Source organism: Bombina bombina, chromosome 5 (genome assembly GCF_027579735.1).
Source record: "Bombina bombina isolate aBomBom1 chromosome 5, aBomBom1.pri, whole genome shotgun sequence".
Classification (NCBI taxonomy): Eukaryota; Metazoa; Chordata; class Amphibia; order Anura; family Bombinatoridae; genus Bombina; species Bombina bombina.
The window spans coordinates 194898565-194914075 of NC_069503.1; the positions used below are offsets into that span (position 1 = coordinate 194898565).

At 39.9% G+C, this 15511-nt stretch overlaps 1 protein-coding gene across 1 annotated transcript in view; it reads left to right on the forward strand.

Annotated features, from left to right (window-relative positions):
* The first annotated feature begins 436 nt into the window (after nt 1-436).
* The window catches only part of UBE3C (ubiquitin protein ligase E3C), a 551478-nt gene continuing 536403 nt past the window's right edge, over nt 437-15511 (forward strand). Inside the window, exon 1 of the mRNA XM_053713824.1 lies at nt 437-520. The gene's annotated coding sequence lies outside the window, so the exon portion shown is untranslated. The remainder of the gene's footprint in view (nt 521-15511) is intronic.

Sequence of the window (15511 nt, forward strand, 5' to 3'; positions counted from 1 at the left end):
GCCTTAACTCTACACATTCTTCTCCAGTCCTCACACATAAACGATACGTGCTTCTCATGGCGGTAACAGTGGTTTTATTGAGTACAACAGATCAGAATTTCCCCATAGTAAGAGGCGCTTTCAGGTGGATACCTAGCTGAGCATGACGATGCTAGAAGCCGGTAAAGCGAGGGCACGGGGCTACAAAAGCGACTGTTCATTGTCCAGAACAAGGAGACCAAGAACATTACGGTTTGTGACCTCAGAAACCTGAATAGCGAGAAGATCCTAGCTCCGAGGCCGAGAGGAACCGACTGAGCATTGAGCAATAGATAAATAAATAAATAGGTCGGTGCCTATTATATGACATCACTAACCAGGGGCCGCAGCAGTGAGTGACAGATCCGTCCTCCAATAGGAAGAGTCTCTGTACAAACTCGTAACCTGATGGCGACGGCTTACTATGGGCGGGACTTCCGTTGTTAGGGCAAATGTCCGGCGCTTGTTGTTGCTGAGCTGAGTGGGCAGCCGGCGCGTTCAGGTAACCAGCCTCCCGGGTTATGTGTCACCCGGTGCAGAGAGTGTGGGGGCGACCTGAGGGCGGGCATTTCCGGTGTATGTTGTGTGCTGTCTCCGCAGTGCAGTTTGACATGTCCTAGTCCTGGGGGTATATGGTGCTTACACAATGTATGTAAACCTGTCACTGCTGAGTCACTGTCACTGGGAAATCCAGGGTCACCTCATCAGGGAAGTCCTTAGTGATGGGACTGTCACACTGGTCACTGTGTGTGATGTCACTGCTATTGTGTCTGCTATCATCAGCATCACATGGGCTATTGCAATAACGTCACCTGGTTAATGACGCTTATGGCTTGCTGATTAGATGTGAAGCTTACAGTGTCATGGTGTCTTTATATAATAAGACTGCTGAGGTCTTTTTAGTTAGATGATAGACTACTCTAGTATATTGTTAATTCTGCTATTAATGTTTCTGTTCTTGTTAACAACTGCAGATGATGTCACTAGTTTGATACTATACCAGGTGCCTCAGTTGTCACTAGTCACAATGACGAATTTGCTGATGTCATTGAGCATATTAAATCAGTTGTTAATGTCTCTATGAAGCATACTGATGGTAGTGGTTGGATAATATACTGTTTATTGTACCTAATGTTGATGACACTCTGAATAATATCCTAACTGCAGTTGACATCTTTAGCTCTAGATTTCTAGTTCAATTTCTAGTTTTCATTATTTGAGTATTAAATATTATACATTGTTGCAAACACTGCTGCCATAGAGTCATAAAGAAGTGTACACACGCAATCTCTCATGAGTCTACCTAGTTTACATTAGGAGTAGCAAACTCAATGTATTTGGGGGCACACTTGCAAAGTGTGCATGTGACATTTACCCAAGTTGCAATGCATGATTGGAGTTGTAGCACACAGTAGACATACACAGTTGTCTATATTTATCTTACGAGTGCCAAGTGAAGTGATCATTCTGGAACTGTATAACAACGTAAAAGGTGACTTTTATCCAAGCAGTGCATGATGGTAGTCTACACTGGACACTTGTCATTATATTTATCTTGTGGGTGCCTACATAGAACATTAACTAGTTACACCTCTTAGAACCCTAAAGAAAAACTGACAGCCCAAATTAATAGTTTATCTATTAAACAAGGGAGTGCCAAATTAAACTATTTAGAGGGCCGCATATGGCTCTGGGACCAGGACTTTGAGACAATTGCTCTACATTAAAGGGACACTGTACCCACAAATTTTCTTTCGTGATTCAGATTGAGCATGAAAATTTAAGCAACTTTCTAATTTACTCCTATTTTCAAATTTTCTTCATTCTCTTGCTATCTTTATTTGAAATGCAAGAATGTAAGTTTAGATGCCGGCCCATTTTTGGTGAACTTCCTGGGTTGTCCTTGCTGATTGATGGATACATTCATCCACCAATAAAAAAATGCTGTCCAGAGTACTGAAACCAAAAAAAAGCTTAGATGCCTTCTTTTTCAAATAATGATAGCAAGAGAACGAAGAAAAATTGATAATAGGAGTAAATTAGAAAGTTGCTTAAAATTTCATGCTCAATCTGAATCACAAAAGAAAAAATTTGGGTACAGTGTCCCTTTAAAGAATACCAAGACCACAAAGCAAATAGTCTCTTCAACCGAAATGCTGATGTGTCACTAGTTGACTGTTAACCCAGTTGCTTATGTTGCCACTGGTTTTAGTGGCAGGATATGACAATATTTTGATCTAACCAATGATGGTGCGCACCTGCCATTATTAACATTTTTTTTTATATATTTTCATTCGCATGTTTGGAGATTTAAAAAAAAAAGGTCATCAATTATTAATATTTCCCTTAATTGAATTTACCCTTGTTTACATTTTGGACAGAAGATTGCCCTTTAATTAAAGAGATAGGAAAGTCAAAATTAAATTTGCATGATTAAGATAAAGCATGCTATTTTAAAACACTTTTAAAATCTGTTCTATTTTCAAATGTGCTTTGTTCTCTTGGTATCCCTTGTTGAAAAACAATATGCACATATCCTACACTAGTGGGAGCTAGCTGCTGATTGGTGCCTGCACACATTTTTCTCCTGTGATTGGCTGACTAGATGTGTTCGTCTAGCTGCCAGTAGTGCAATTCTGTTCCTTCAGCAAAGGATAATAAGAGAATGGAACAAATTTGATAATAGAACTAAATTGGAAAGTTGTTTAAAATTGTACGTTCTATCCAAATCATGAAATAAAATGTTAGGGTTTCCCAACCCTTTAAAGTCAGATAGGATTATTTTCTCCATAATACATACATGAACTGATAAGTAACTTTCATTTTGTAGCATGAAAATGTATATCTATAGTGTTATCTGGAGAATAGACCACAAAACATTATGTCACGCTGTCTCATAGTGTAAGGGCATTTAGCACCGCTGGACAGAAAACAAACATCAGTAATTTAAAGAGAAGTTGTGCACTTATCATTATGTAATTAAAGGGATATTAAACGGCTGGGGGCAACTACAGTAACATTAGTTAGTACTTACAATGCTATTGTTTATCCTTTTGTACCTGCAGCTCTTTTCAAATCAGTTTCTTATTTTAACCCTTTGTTAACTATTGATCACAGATGCTCTGCATCACCCAGGGTGCTGCCATCTTGGCGTTTACTTATTCTCGTACCCCGTGACAAAAGCATTGCACATTCACAGATCAGTGATATTGTTGTCTTCTTGACAAGCCTTATTGTGCACTTCAAGTTTGGAGTAACTATACAGAGTGGGAGCTGTACATTTTGTGCAGTGGCTTCAGTGATCTGTATTATTTCTCAGGGACTTTTTCATATTTATGTAATTTTTAAGGAGTGTAAAAAAAACAAACGCCTGCAAATATATAAAGCTTTCACTCTCTATTGTGCACGTTAGTCAGAGTGCAAAGTACAACTGTCAATAAGCCAGTAACATCACTGACTTGTGAAAGTGACAGGATGCAGCAATATGTGCGCTAGAATATGGCGGCACCCAGAATACAAATGCAGCCTGTTGGCTTCTGTAATGGGTTAAAGGGATAGGAAAGTCAAAATTAAACTTGCGTGATTCAGATAGACCACGTCATTTTAATGCACTTTTAAATTCACTTTTATTTTCAAATGTGCTTCGTTCTCTTGGTATCCTTTGTTGAAAAAGAATATGCACATATCCTACACTAGTGGGAGCTAGCTGCTGATTGGTGCCTGCACACATTTGTCTCTTGTAATTGGCTAACTAGTTGTGTTCAGTTAGCTGCCAGTAGTGCAATGCTGTTCCTTCAGCAAAGGATAATAAGAGAATGAACCAAATTTGAAAATAAAAGTTAACTGCAATTTTGTTTAAAATTGTATGTTCTATCAAAATCACAAAAGAAAATTTTTGGGGTGCCCTTTTCATTTAAAATAAGAGAACGACATTGAAGATAGTTGGAGGTACAGTAGTAAAAACATTAGCATGCTAATGTAGTTGTACCCAGCAGTTTAAAGGGACACTAAACCCAATTTTTTTCTTAAAGGGACACTGTACTCAAAAAATTTCTTTCGAGATTCACATAGAGCATGCATTTTTAAGCGACTTTCTAATGTTTATTTGAAAAGCAATAATGTAAGTTTAGATGCCGGCCCATTTTTGGTGAACAACCTGGGTTGTCCTTGCTGATTGGTCAGCACCAATAAACAAGTGCTGTCCATGGTACTGAAGCAAACATTTGCGGGCTCCTTAGCTGAGATGCCATCTTTTTCAAATAAAGATTGCAAGAGAACGAATTAAAATTGATAATATAAGTAAATTAGAAAGTTGCTTAAAATTGCATGCTCTATCTGAATCATGAAAGAAAACATTTGGGTTCAGTGTCCCTTTAAATGATTAGATAGAACATGCAATTTTAAGCAACTTCCTAATTTACTTCTATTATAAATTTTTCTTGCTACCTTTATTTAAAAAGCAGGAATGTAAAGCTTAAGAGCCAACCCATGTTTGGCTGAGAACCTGGGTTATGCTGTCTTATTAGTTTGCTAACCGTATCCACCAATAGGCAAGCGCTATCCATGGTGCTGAACTTAAAATGGCCTGGCTTCTAAGCTTTAAATTCCTACTTTTTAAATAAAGATTACAAGAGAACGAATACAAATTGGTAGTAGGAATAAACTAGAAAGTTGCTTAAAATTGCATGCTCCATCTGAATCATTGGAGGAAAAATTTGGGTTTAGTATCCCTTTAATGTCCCTTTTTTATGCATGTACATTGGTACCATATGTAGTAAATCTAAGCAGTATTTACAATTTAATTTGTTAATCATTTAGTGTGCTATTTATTATGTTAGCTAAAAAGGTAATTATAACCTAATTCTGACTTATTTTTAGTATGAGCGTAATGCACTGATTTTAATACCTGTCCTCACGCCTCCCTAACAGGTCAGATTTCCAGGATTACCTTGGGTGAGAGCTTGTTAAATAACCATGGTTATTAATCAGCTTATTATTTCACCTGTGCTCTAGTTCAGATGGCCTGTTAGGGAGGCCTTAGAACAGGTTTGAAAACCAGTGGCATAATGTAATGTGGCCTACGGCCTAGCCCATTGTTGGTGAAAGTCTCTCTATTAACCCCTTTAAACTGTTAGGACGTTTTGTGCCGTCCTAACAGCGATGGTCTTAACGCTGTTAGGATGGCATGGAATGTCCTACCATATAAGACTTCCTGCAGCTTTCCCTTTGATTCAATCCTGGCCTTGAAAACACACAATGGTATCAACGATTGCGTGATTTAATTTTTTACTAATCGTGTTTACATTTGAACTTCGTTCTGATATGAACACTACTATTCTGCCACAAAGGGGTTAAAAAAGTTTGAATAATACAATATTGTTGGGGTCACTAGTAGGATTCTAACCTTGTTGTTGATGATGTAACTGTTCACAAGACCATTTATTTGAAAATAAACTGTATGTCCAAAAGTAAAAGAACATCTATTCTATTTTAAGTTCAGCTGATTTAGCCACACCTATTGCTATAAGGTGCATACAACCCAGCACATAACCATGACATTTCTATAGACAAACATTGGTGATACAGTGGATCGTACTGAAGAGCTCAGTGACTTTAAACTTGGCACTGTCATAGGATGGCAGCTTTCCACAAGTCAGTTTGTGAAATTTCTGCTGTGCTAGATCTGTACCAGTCAACTGTAAAAGTGCTATTTTTGGTAAGTGAAAATGTCTAGGAGTAACAACAACCCAGTCACATAGTGGACCATCGAGTCAACTATCATCTGTTGCATCACTCCATATAGAGTTCCAAACTGACTCTGGAATCAACAACAGCGGAAGAACTGTGTATCGGGATCTCTGTGAAATGGGTTTCCATGGCCAAGCAGCTTTTTACAAGGCTCACATCAGCATGTGCAATAACAAGTGTCAGCTGGAATAGTGTAAAGTACGCCACCACTGGACTCTGGAGTAGTGGAAATATGTTCTCTTGAGTGAGGAATCATGCTTTACTAAATGCTGGAGTGCTTAGTGCCTACTGTAAACTTTGGTGGAGGACGGATAATTTGGTGCTGTTTTTCAGGTTGTGGACTAGGGCCCTTAGTTCCAGTGAAGGGTCATCTTAATTCTAAATGATACAAATACATTTTTGACAATTGGATGCTTCCAGCTTTAGTGAAAAATAGTTTGGTTAAGATTCTCTCTTTTTTTTTTGTTCCAACATGACTGTGCCCCTGTGCACAAAATAAGGTCCATGAAGACATTGTTTGAGTTTTGTGTAGAGGAACTTGAGTAACCTGCATGGAGCTCTGACCTCAAACCCTTTAAACATATTTTGAAAGAATTGGAACACAGATTAGGAGCCAGATCTTCTTGTCCAACACAAGTGCCTAACCTAGCAAATGCTCTTTTGGCTGAATGTGCCCAAAGACACACTACAAAATCTTATTGATACACTTTGCAGAAACATGGTGGCTTTTATTATTCTCTTACATACTTCATGATAATACATTAACAATTCTTTATTATTATACCCACACAGGAGAGTGTTTGATAGATTAAAGGGACATTAATCACTAAATAAATCACTTCTAGATAGAATGATGCGTTAAAAGAAAAGATTAGTCTGAGAATAACACGTAGATGTGTTTTTTAAAGTTTCATTAGCTGTTTAAATATGACAAAATAAGTGTAATGTTTTAGTGTCTATAAAACAATGGGAGCTGCCATGTTGTAACTTAGGTTACATTCTCTGCTGAGGCCAATTAGGGACAGTTATAAATAGTGTTACGGTACCAACAGGATACCAAGGTTTAACACCAGATGAACAATGTCCTGAATATGGGATCAGCAACTCACAACCCAGCCAGTTTTCAGGTTTAAAACAGAATGACATTTATTAAAGGCTATATGCCTAGTATTTACGCAGGTCTGACCCCAGCTGGGGGGTTGAAAGAATATTGTACATTAGATAGAGAGACAACGCCCTTTGACAGGCCACAATAGTATTACATTACTTCAGCAGATAACAAGTTAAACACAAGACACACTTGATCCTTTCTTATCACTGGGGCATCTGCTCTCTAGATGTGATTGAACAATGGGAATGTTTATCACTTAAACTTAATTATAGCTGATGCCAGCAAACCTGTCTTTAGAAAATAGCTTCTTAAAGCTGAACAGAGTTAACCCTTCAAGTACTGACAGAGAGGTCTGTCACATAGCTCCCCCCTTGTGGAACACTCCGGCAGACCCGGCTTGACCCTTTGGCGGGTCAACCTGGGGATGACCGGACTAGGAGGTGGTAGGCATGTCAGTTTGCCGGGACAATCCATCTGTATTCCCGTTATGAGAGAGAATTCCTGCCCGTAAAAATAAGGGTTCAACTTCTTCAGTGCCCAGACTAGGGCTAAACAGTCCTTCAAAATCTCATCAGCTTCTTTACAAGTTTTTTGTACCTGCTCTTTATAGGTATCCACAATCCTTTCATACTGACATAGGGTGCCCTTGAGTTGCTGCACCTCACTATGAGCCAGCGTCAGCTTCTCCTCCAGCGTTGCTAAGTTTGTCTTTAATGTTTCATGTTCCACTCTCAAGCTGGTGTTTTCTGCAGTCTGTCGGTGCAGCTTGTCTAGCAGAGATTCCTGTTCTAAACGTGTGTTTTCCTCTGCAGTCCTCTTCTCTCCCGCTAGCACTGTTACATGATTATTTAACGTGACCATTTCATCCTCTACGTGACTCTTCTCCTTCATCAGCGCATTGTAACGGGATTTCCACGTATCAATAGCGGATAGAGATTTACTGAGCTCAACGTCCTGGGGCTTAGCAGCAGGTGGGTCAGTCTCTGCTGCACGGATCTGGGCACGGGTAGTCACAGGGTTAACATCAGCGGGACCCATGGGAGCATAGGCAGAAACAAGGGGGGCCAAGTCATTTCCAAGGAGAACATCAGCAGGTAAGTCCTTCTTGACCCCCACATTCACAGGTCTAGCGCCCACTCCCCAATCCAAATGTACCCTGGCAACAGGTAGGCGGAACACAGTGCCCCCTGCTACCCTCACAGCCACAGTGTCTCCAGTGTGCTGTTTCTCAGACACCAAGTTCTTTTGAAGCAAGGTCATGGTAGCACCAGTATCCCGTAGACCACTGACCTCCTTCCCATTCACTTTAACCAGTTGCCGGTTATTCCGGTGGGCAGCTTGCACGGGGTCTGCTTCATGTAGGCTGCCCCAGCATTCTTGCACCTCTACATAGCGGGCCGCAGGCTGAGGATTACGTGGGATTCCGCTGGCGGGTCTTCTCCAGGACTGTGCTTGGTTCGCTGCGTTTAGGGGACACTCTGGTCTTTTGTGCCGTAGTTGCTTACATCCAAAGCACCAAATAGGTTGTGAGTAGCCCCGCGAATTGAACCGGGCTCTCTGAGGGTAGTTCGTGGCCGGAGGCCGTGTGGTATAGCGGTGCCCCGGGGGTTGGTAACTGGCAGCTGCTGGGGTGACTGGGGGTCTGTACTCCACTCTAGCAGGGGGCTTAGTGGTAGCAGTGTCCAGTTTGCGGGCATCCGTATACTCATCTGCCAGGCGAGCAGCTTCATGCAGGGTGGAGGGTTTTCGATCTCTCACCCATTCTTGGGCTTTTGGGGACAAGCCGTTAAAGAATTGCTCAAACAGCATCAGTTGTCGCAATTCTTCCATTGTGGTAGCTTGGCTGGCCTGTATCCACCCCTGAGATGCTTGATCCAGCTTGTGGGCCCACTCTGCATGGGAATCCCTTTCTGGCTTGCGCAGGCCTCTAAACTTGCGCCGGTATGCCTCTGGGGTAATGGCATATCTTTCCAAGATCGCTCTCTTCACTTTAGCGTAATCCTTGCTAGCACCGGCACTCATACGGACTGCTCCAAATCATGTAACTCGCACAGTCTCTCAAAATCCTGTAAATACCCATCGATCTCATCCTTCTCCTCACAAAACATTTTAAAGGCATGGTATGGGATTTTGGGTCTTACTGGGTTGCTGAGTGCTTCCGAAATGGATTCTGCTCGGGAGAATGCATTCCGCGGACTGTGTGCCATCACGTGCTCCTGCACATCTACCATTACCACGGATAGCATGTCCCTTGGTACAGGTTGGGGTAAAAATTCCAGCCTGGTCCTCATTTCCCTCTGGTATAGGGTCTCCTCCATGGCTGCTGGAGGCGTAGCGCTGCGAGCTCTGTCTCCCTCCATCTTAGTCAGTATTGTAGTAATCCCCCTCTTCCTGAGGTTACTGGCTTGTGTAGTTGCTCTTCTGGGCGATAAGGTTCATTCCGTCGCTTGCCACCAATTGTTACGGTACCAACAGGATACCAAGGGTTAACACCAGATGAACAATGTCCTGAATATGGGATCAGCAACTCACAACCCAGCCAGTTTTCATGTTTAAAACAGAATGACATTTTATTAAAGGCTATATGCCTAGTATTTATGCAGGTCTGACCCCAGCTGGGGGGTTGAAAGAATATTGTACATTAGATAGAGAGACAACGCCCTTTGACAGGCCACAATATTATTACATTACTTCAGCAGATAACAAGTTAAACATAAGACACACTTGATCCTTTCTTATCACTGGGGCGTCTGCTCTCTAGATGTGATTGAACAATAGGAATGTTTATCACTTAAACTTAGGTTTGCTGGCATCAGCTATAATTGTCTTTAGAAAATAGCTTCTTAAAGCTGAACAGAGTTAACCCTTCAAGTACTGACAGAGAGGTCTGTCACAAATAGGTCACTAGAATGTGCAGCCAATGGCTGTGAGGAATAGAACAGTGTTCTGCACTTTTATTTCTAACAGGAACTGAAAAGCTCACGGTTTCAGAATAGAATGACTGGAAAAGGGGGCAAAATAAATAAAGTATGTGGCAAAGTTTATATATACCGTATGTTCCGGCGTATAAGACGACTTTTTAACTCATGAAAATCTTCTCAAAAGTCAAGGGTCGTCTTATACGCCGGGTGTCGTCTTATAAGCCTTATTATTACAGAGTACAGACAATGTTATCCTAAACTGAGCTCCACTGAAACAGAGGCGGGCACTGGGCGGGTGCAGAGGTTGCCAAGGAGATGTGTTGTATGTAATGGCGGGCAGTGAGAGCTCGTTTGTTACATAAGTTTTGGAAAGCAACGCCACACTGTTTGGTTGGGAGCTAGTAGGTAAGGAATGAATAACCGTGGCGTGGGGTTATTACTGTGTTAAGACTCATTGGCAGTGGCAGGAGGGCAGCGAGACAGCCAAAGCTAAATCACATGTTCATAGCTTAATAGCGGAGTTATCATTTTCCAGTAGTTCGAGCTGCAGGCTGCTGATTGTCGCACAAGCATGGAGTACAAGTAGTATCCCAGTAGTTCACATGCTGACTGACTTCTATGCCGCTCAGCATGTGAACTACTGGGATACTACTTGTACTCCATGCTTGTGTGACAATCAGCAGCCTGCAGCTCGAACTACTTGAAAACGATAACTCTGCTATTGGGCCGTGAACATGTGCTGCAGTTAAAAGGGGCTCTTACTCTTGCATGAGTGCGCTGCAGTTAAAAGGAGCGCGCAGTTGTGGAAGCAGAAGTGTTTAGCGCAGGGCTTACAAACCTCGAGCAAAAAGGGTGCCTTAAATTGGGTCTGGTCCTAACAGTTGTTTGGAGCCCACAACCTGCCCATTGACCCCCCAAATTATCCCTGCTAACCGCCACAAACACCCCCCCACACACACAAACACATGCAACAAAAAAGTTATCTGCACACTGGGTGAATTTTGAGGTGAAAACCTACCGTATATCCCATACCCCATACTTGCTCCAAACTAATGATTTTATTTGGTGTGCTTGCTGCATTCATTGAGGGGGTAAGGGGGTAGTCTTATACGGCGAGTATAGCACAAACCCTATATTTTTAACAGGAAAAGTAGGGGGTCGTCTTATACGCCCAGTCGTCTTATACGCCGGAAAATACGGTATATATATATATATATATATATATATATATATATATATATATATATATTCAGTTTATCATTTTATATTATCAGCTCAAAGTGTGTAATGTCCCTTTTATTTATACATTTATATTATCATCTTTTTCCAGCTGTTACGACTAGAAAGAATCCATCTGCACCAAGCTAAATTTTAGGTTTACCCAGCGCTACAGAATTTGGCGGCGCTATACAAATATATGATAATAATAATGTCTTGGACTCAAACCAGGGCTTCAGGGCCTAATTTTAAGGCTCCCTGGCATCTGGGTTCGTCGAGCCCTGACCTAAATGGGAATAATGTTAATGCTATAGCTAGATTTGTATTATTCCAGCTAGCAATTATGTCACTGTATGAAGAGTAACCTAAATACATTGGGTGTGATTATGCTTATTGCTTTAGAGTAGACCTATACATTTCAGAGTAGAATCTGCTAGGTTATGCTAATGGGTATGTTATGGGTTTTTGGCCTAACAGAAAAGTGATTTCAGTATATTTGTTAATCACATTGTGATAGTTATTATTAGTCTTTTTTTACATTTTCACATCCTGGATCTATTTTTGAAGTTATTGTGCCATGCCTAGGTATCTGGACTCCTGTAGTGAGTTCAACTATTCTAAGATATGTTAAAGATATGTGGGAAGTGTCCTTATAAATATGGGTTAATGGACACAAAAACATAAAACATTTATTACACTCATTCATTGCCAAAGCTTGGCAAATAATATAAACATAGAATTGGCTATTGGCTCAAGGATATGAAAATGCCTCTCCGTGGCACCTCCAGTATTTGGATCTTAAAGGGACACTGAACCCAATTTCAGCATGAAATTTTAAGCAACTTTCTAATTTACACCTAGTATCAATTTTTCTTCGTTCTTTTGCTATCTTAATTTTAATAGCAGAAATGTAAATCTTAGCAGCCAGCCCATTTTAGGTTCAGCACCATGGATAGCGCTTGCTTATTGGAGGCTTACATTTACCCACCAATAAGCAAGCAGAACCCAGGTTCTCAACCAAAAATGGGCTGACTCCTATGCATCACATTCCTGCTTTTAAAATAAAGATAGCCATAGAACAAAGAAAAATTGATAATAGAAAGTTGCTTAAAATTTCCATTCTGAATTTCAATTCCAATATCTGAATCATGAAAGAAAAAATTGGGGTTTAGTGTCCCTTTAACCCTTTGAGTGCTAAGCACTTTCCCACCTGGGTGCTAAGCTGAATTTTTTTTATGTTTTTACATAAAATATTTTTTAACCTTTTTTTTTTTTTTTTTTTTTTTTTTTTTTTTACTGATTACCTTTCCAACGTCAGTATCTGCTTAGATGCCTAAGATACAGGCTTCTAAGCAACATGCCCCCTTTCCCTATACTTTACATTTCTCCATTTTTAAATAAAGTTGCACAGTGACGTCATCACGTCATTGTGCGTGATGTCACCACGCAAAACATGAAGCCCCGGCAATGCCTGTCACTATACAGGCCCGATCGCCGGGGTAGGAGCGGGTGGAAGCCTCCAGATTTCCCTCAAGGTGGGAGAGTGCTAGCGACGTCTCTGAAAAACTTTTTTTTTTTCTTTTATGATAAAGATTTAAAATTTAGTTCTCTATTATCAAATTTTTTTTGCTGGTATCTTGTTGAAAAAAGCTCAAGAGCGTGCATGTGTCTCTGGAGCACTATATGGCAGCAGTTTTGCAAATGTGTTATCCATTTGCATGGGCACTAGATTGCAGAACTATTTACTGCCATGAGGTGTTTTAAACACATACCTAGGTATCTCTTCAACAAAGAATACCATTGGAACTAAGCAAATTTGTTAATAGAAGTAAACTGTCTAAATATCAAAATTAATTCTTTGGGTTTCATATCCATTTAAGTCTGACCCATTTTTATCCATTCAAGTCCGACCCATTTTTATCCATTCAAGTCCGACCCATTTTTATCCATTCAAGTCCGACCCATTTTTATCCATTTAAGTCCGCCCCATTTTGCTGTTTTTCAGCATTGTCTTACACCCTACTCTAGCTAATTGCTGTCTTTAAAATACATAGAAATGTTATAAGGGGCAGCACATCTCCATAACATAAGTAGATTCCCTCAGAGCAGACTGTGCCAGAGGATGTACTTCTATACCATTCCTCCATTGTAGTGAGATTGAAAATAAAATACAGCATCACCAGGAACGTATGTGCTTTGCTTTCATATAGGTAAATTAGTGTCCCCATGTCAGACATTATCCACTCATTTTTCAACAAAATACATTTTCTCCTTATCATATCCTACATTTCGCCTCCACCCCCTAAAGCTTGTTTTAAAGGTTCTGTAAATGGCTAAAAATGGACTTTTGTTCCCTTTGAGGACTCTAGCCACAGATATGGACCTCAAAGCTGGAGGCCTATCACTGTCCTAAATTAACTTTTTGTAATGTCTTGGGTCTTTAATACTTAGGTATTACACTGCATAATGTTTTATAAAATATGATAATGTGCCGTCCTGAATGTGGGGTCAGTGTGAACTGAAAGACTTTATTATTCCCAAATCTGTCTCTATCAAAGCTCTGCTAGTTAAAGGGACAACAATGTCTTTTCTTCTTACATATGCATAGTGTTTAGCATCAGTAAGCCCTCCACTGAAAGAAAATAGAAACAAATTCAGCATAAAAAAAATAAATCGCATTTTATAAATGTTTATAATTGTTAGCAGAATTGAAGGGTTTTTACGGTTTAACTCCTTAACGACCAGCGACGTACGTTGCTGGTCTTTCTGTGGGGATTTTTTTGCACTATTTTAGGAAGCCTGCTGAGGCAGGGAGGGTGTAATAGCGCGGTCTCTCTGCTGGTGGTGAGACTTGTGCTATTTTATGCAGAAAAAGCCTTAAAGACTTGCGACGTACAGAGTATGTCATGGTCATTAAAGGGACAGTGTACTGTAAATTTGGCTTCACATTAATGTTTTCGGTGACTTGTTATACCAGTTGCAGAGTATACAATGTATGGGGAATTGCTACTATAGCTTTATTTTTATATTTAAAAAAGCCCCCTTTTGCACATTTAAACCACAACCCATTAAAATGAGGTACATTTGCAGGGAGAACATATCTTTTTGTGTGTGTAAAAACAATACATCTTATCTTATCTCTGTCTGAGATGGTAATTGGAAATTAAAGGAATAGGAAACCCAAACATTTTCTTTTGTGATACAGACAAAGCATGCAAAAATAAATAAATAATGTAAACAATTTAGCATAAGAGTGCACTGTAGGTGCTGCCATGTAGAGCTCTTGCAGATGGATAACATTCTTGCAAAACTGCTGCCATATAGTGCTCCGGACATGTGCACAATCCTGAATCATGAAAGAAAATGTTAGGTTTTATGTCCCTTTAAAATTTTAGTCACTACCCCACCCTTAACTGGGAGTGTAATGTCTTCTGCTGGACCTTGTTTACATAGCTTTTCGCTACCCATCTCTGCAGTATAGAGATTTTCAGTATAGGTGTCCGTTTTAGCAGGCAAAGGCATCTTTTTCAAATAAAATAATAAAGGTAAATAAGCTATTTGTAAACAATTTAATATATCCCAGCAGTTAAAATGGATCATTGAGAAAACATTAAAGGGAGAACATTTTACAGTTTGCTGTCCCTTTTAAGGACTCACAGGGTACTCCACTTGAAAACCTCAGCTTACGTCATCTACTTTGGCTGTTTAGCCAGATATAAATGAGCAGTTGTAAATATTCATTGTACAGAATTGTAGTTTATATTTATGCCACATTTTTTGGATGGAGAAAAGGAGGTAAATTAGAAGAAGACCTGGCAAAATAAATCATTAGTATACATTGTGTATGTTTTTACTAGGGTTAAATAAACTTTTTGAAAAGTTTCATTTTTGAGTTTAAAGGGACATGAAACCCAAAATAATTTCTTTCATGATTCAGATACAATTTTAAACAACTTTCAAATGTATTTCAATTATCTAATTTGCTTACTTCTTAGTTTGTTCAAAAGCATACTTAGGTAAGCTCAGGAGGTGGGAGTTAGCTCCTGATTGGTGGTTGCACAAATATACCTCTTATCATTGGCTTGCCAATGTGTTCAGCTAGCTCCCAGTAGTACATTGCTGCTCCGTCAATAAAGGATACCAAGAGAATGAAGCATAATTGATAATGGAAGTAAATTGGAAAGAATGCATGGTGTGATGCCAGATGTTTGTTTCTGACCTGACATTTACCACGTTTAGTCATCTTTTTATATTTGCTTCATGTCAAGTGACTTCATCTGATGTGGGTTTATTGCTTTCTGTCTGGATTGGTTCCACAAGGAGTTCACTTCTGGCTTCTGCACTTGCCTGTACTGCAACATGTTGGTAACATTATCAGTGTTCTTCACAGAAGATGTTGCCAGCTGGGTGGCATTTTGAAGTTTCCTGGTGGAGGCAGTGAAATATTTTCTAATATCATTTTCTGCTATCCAAAGCACAAATTCAGTGCATAATT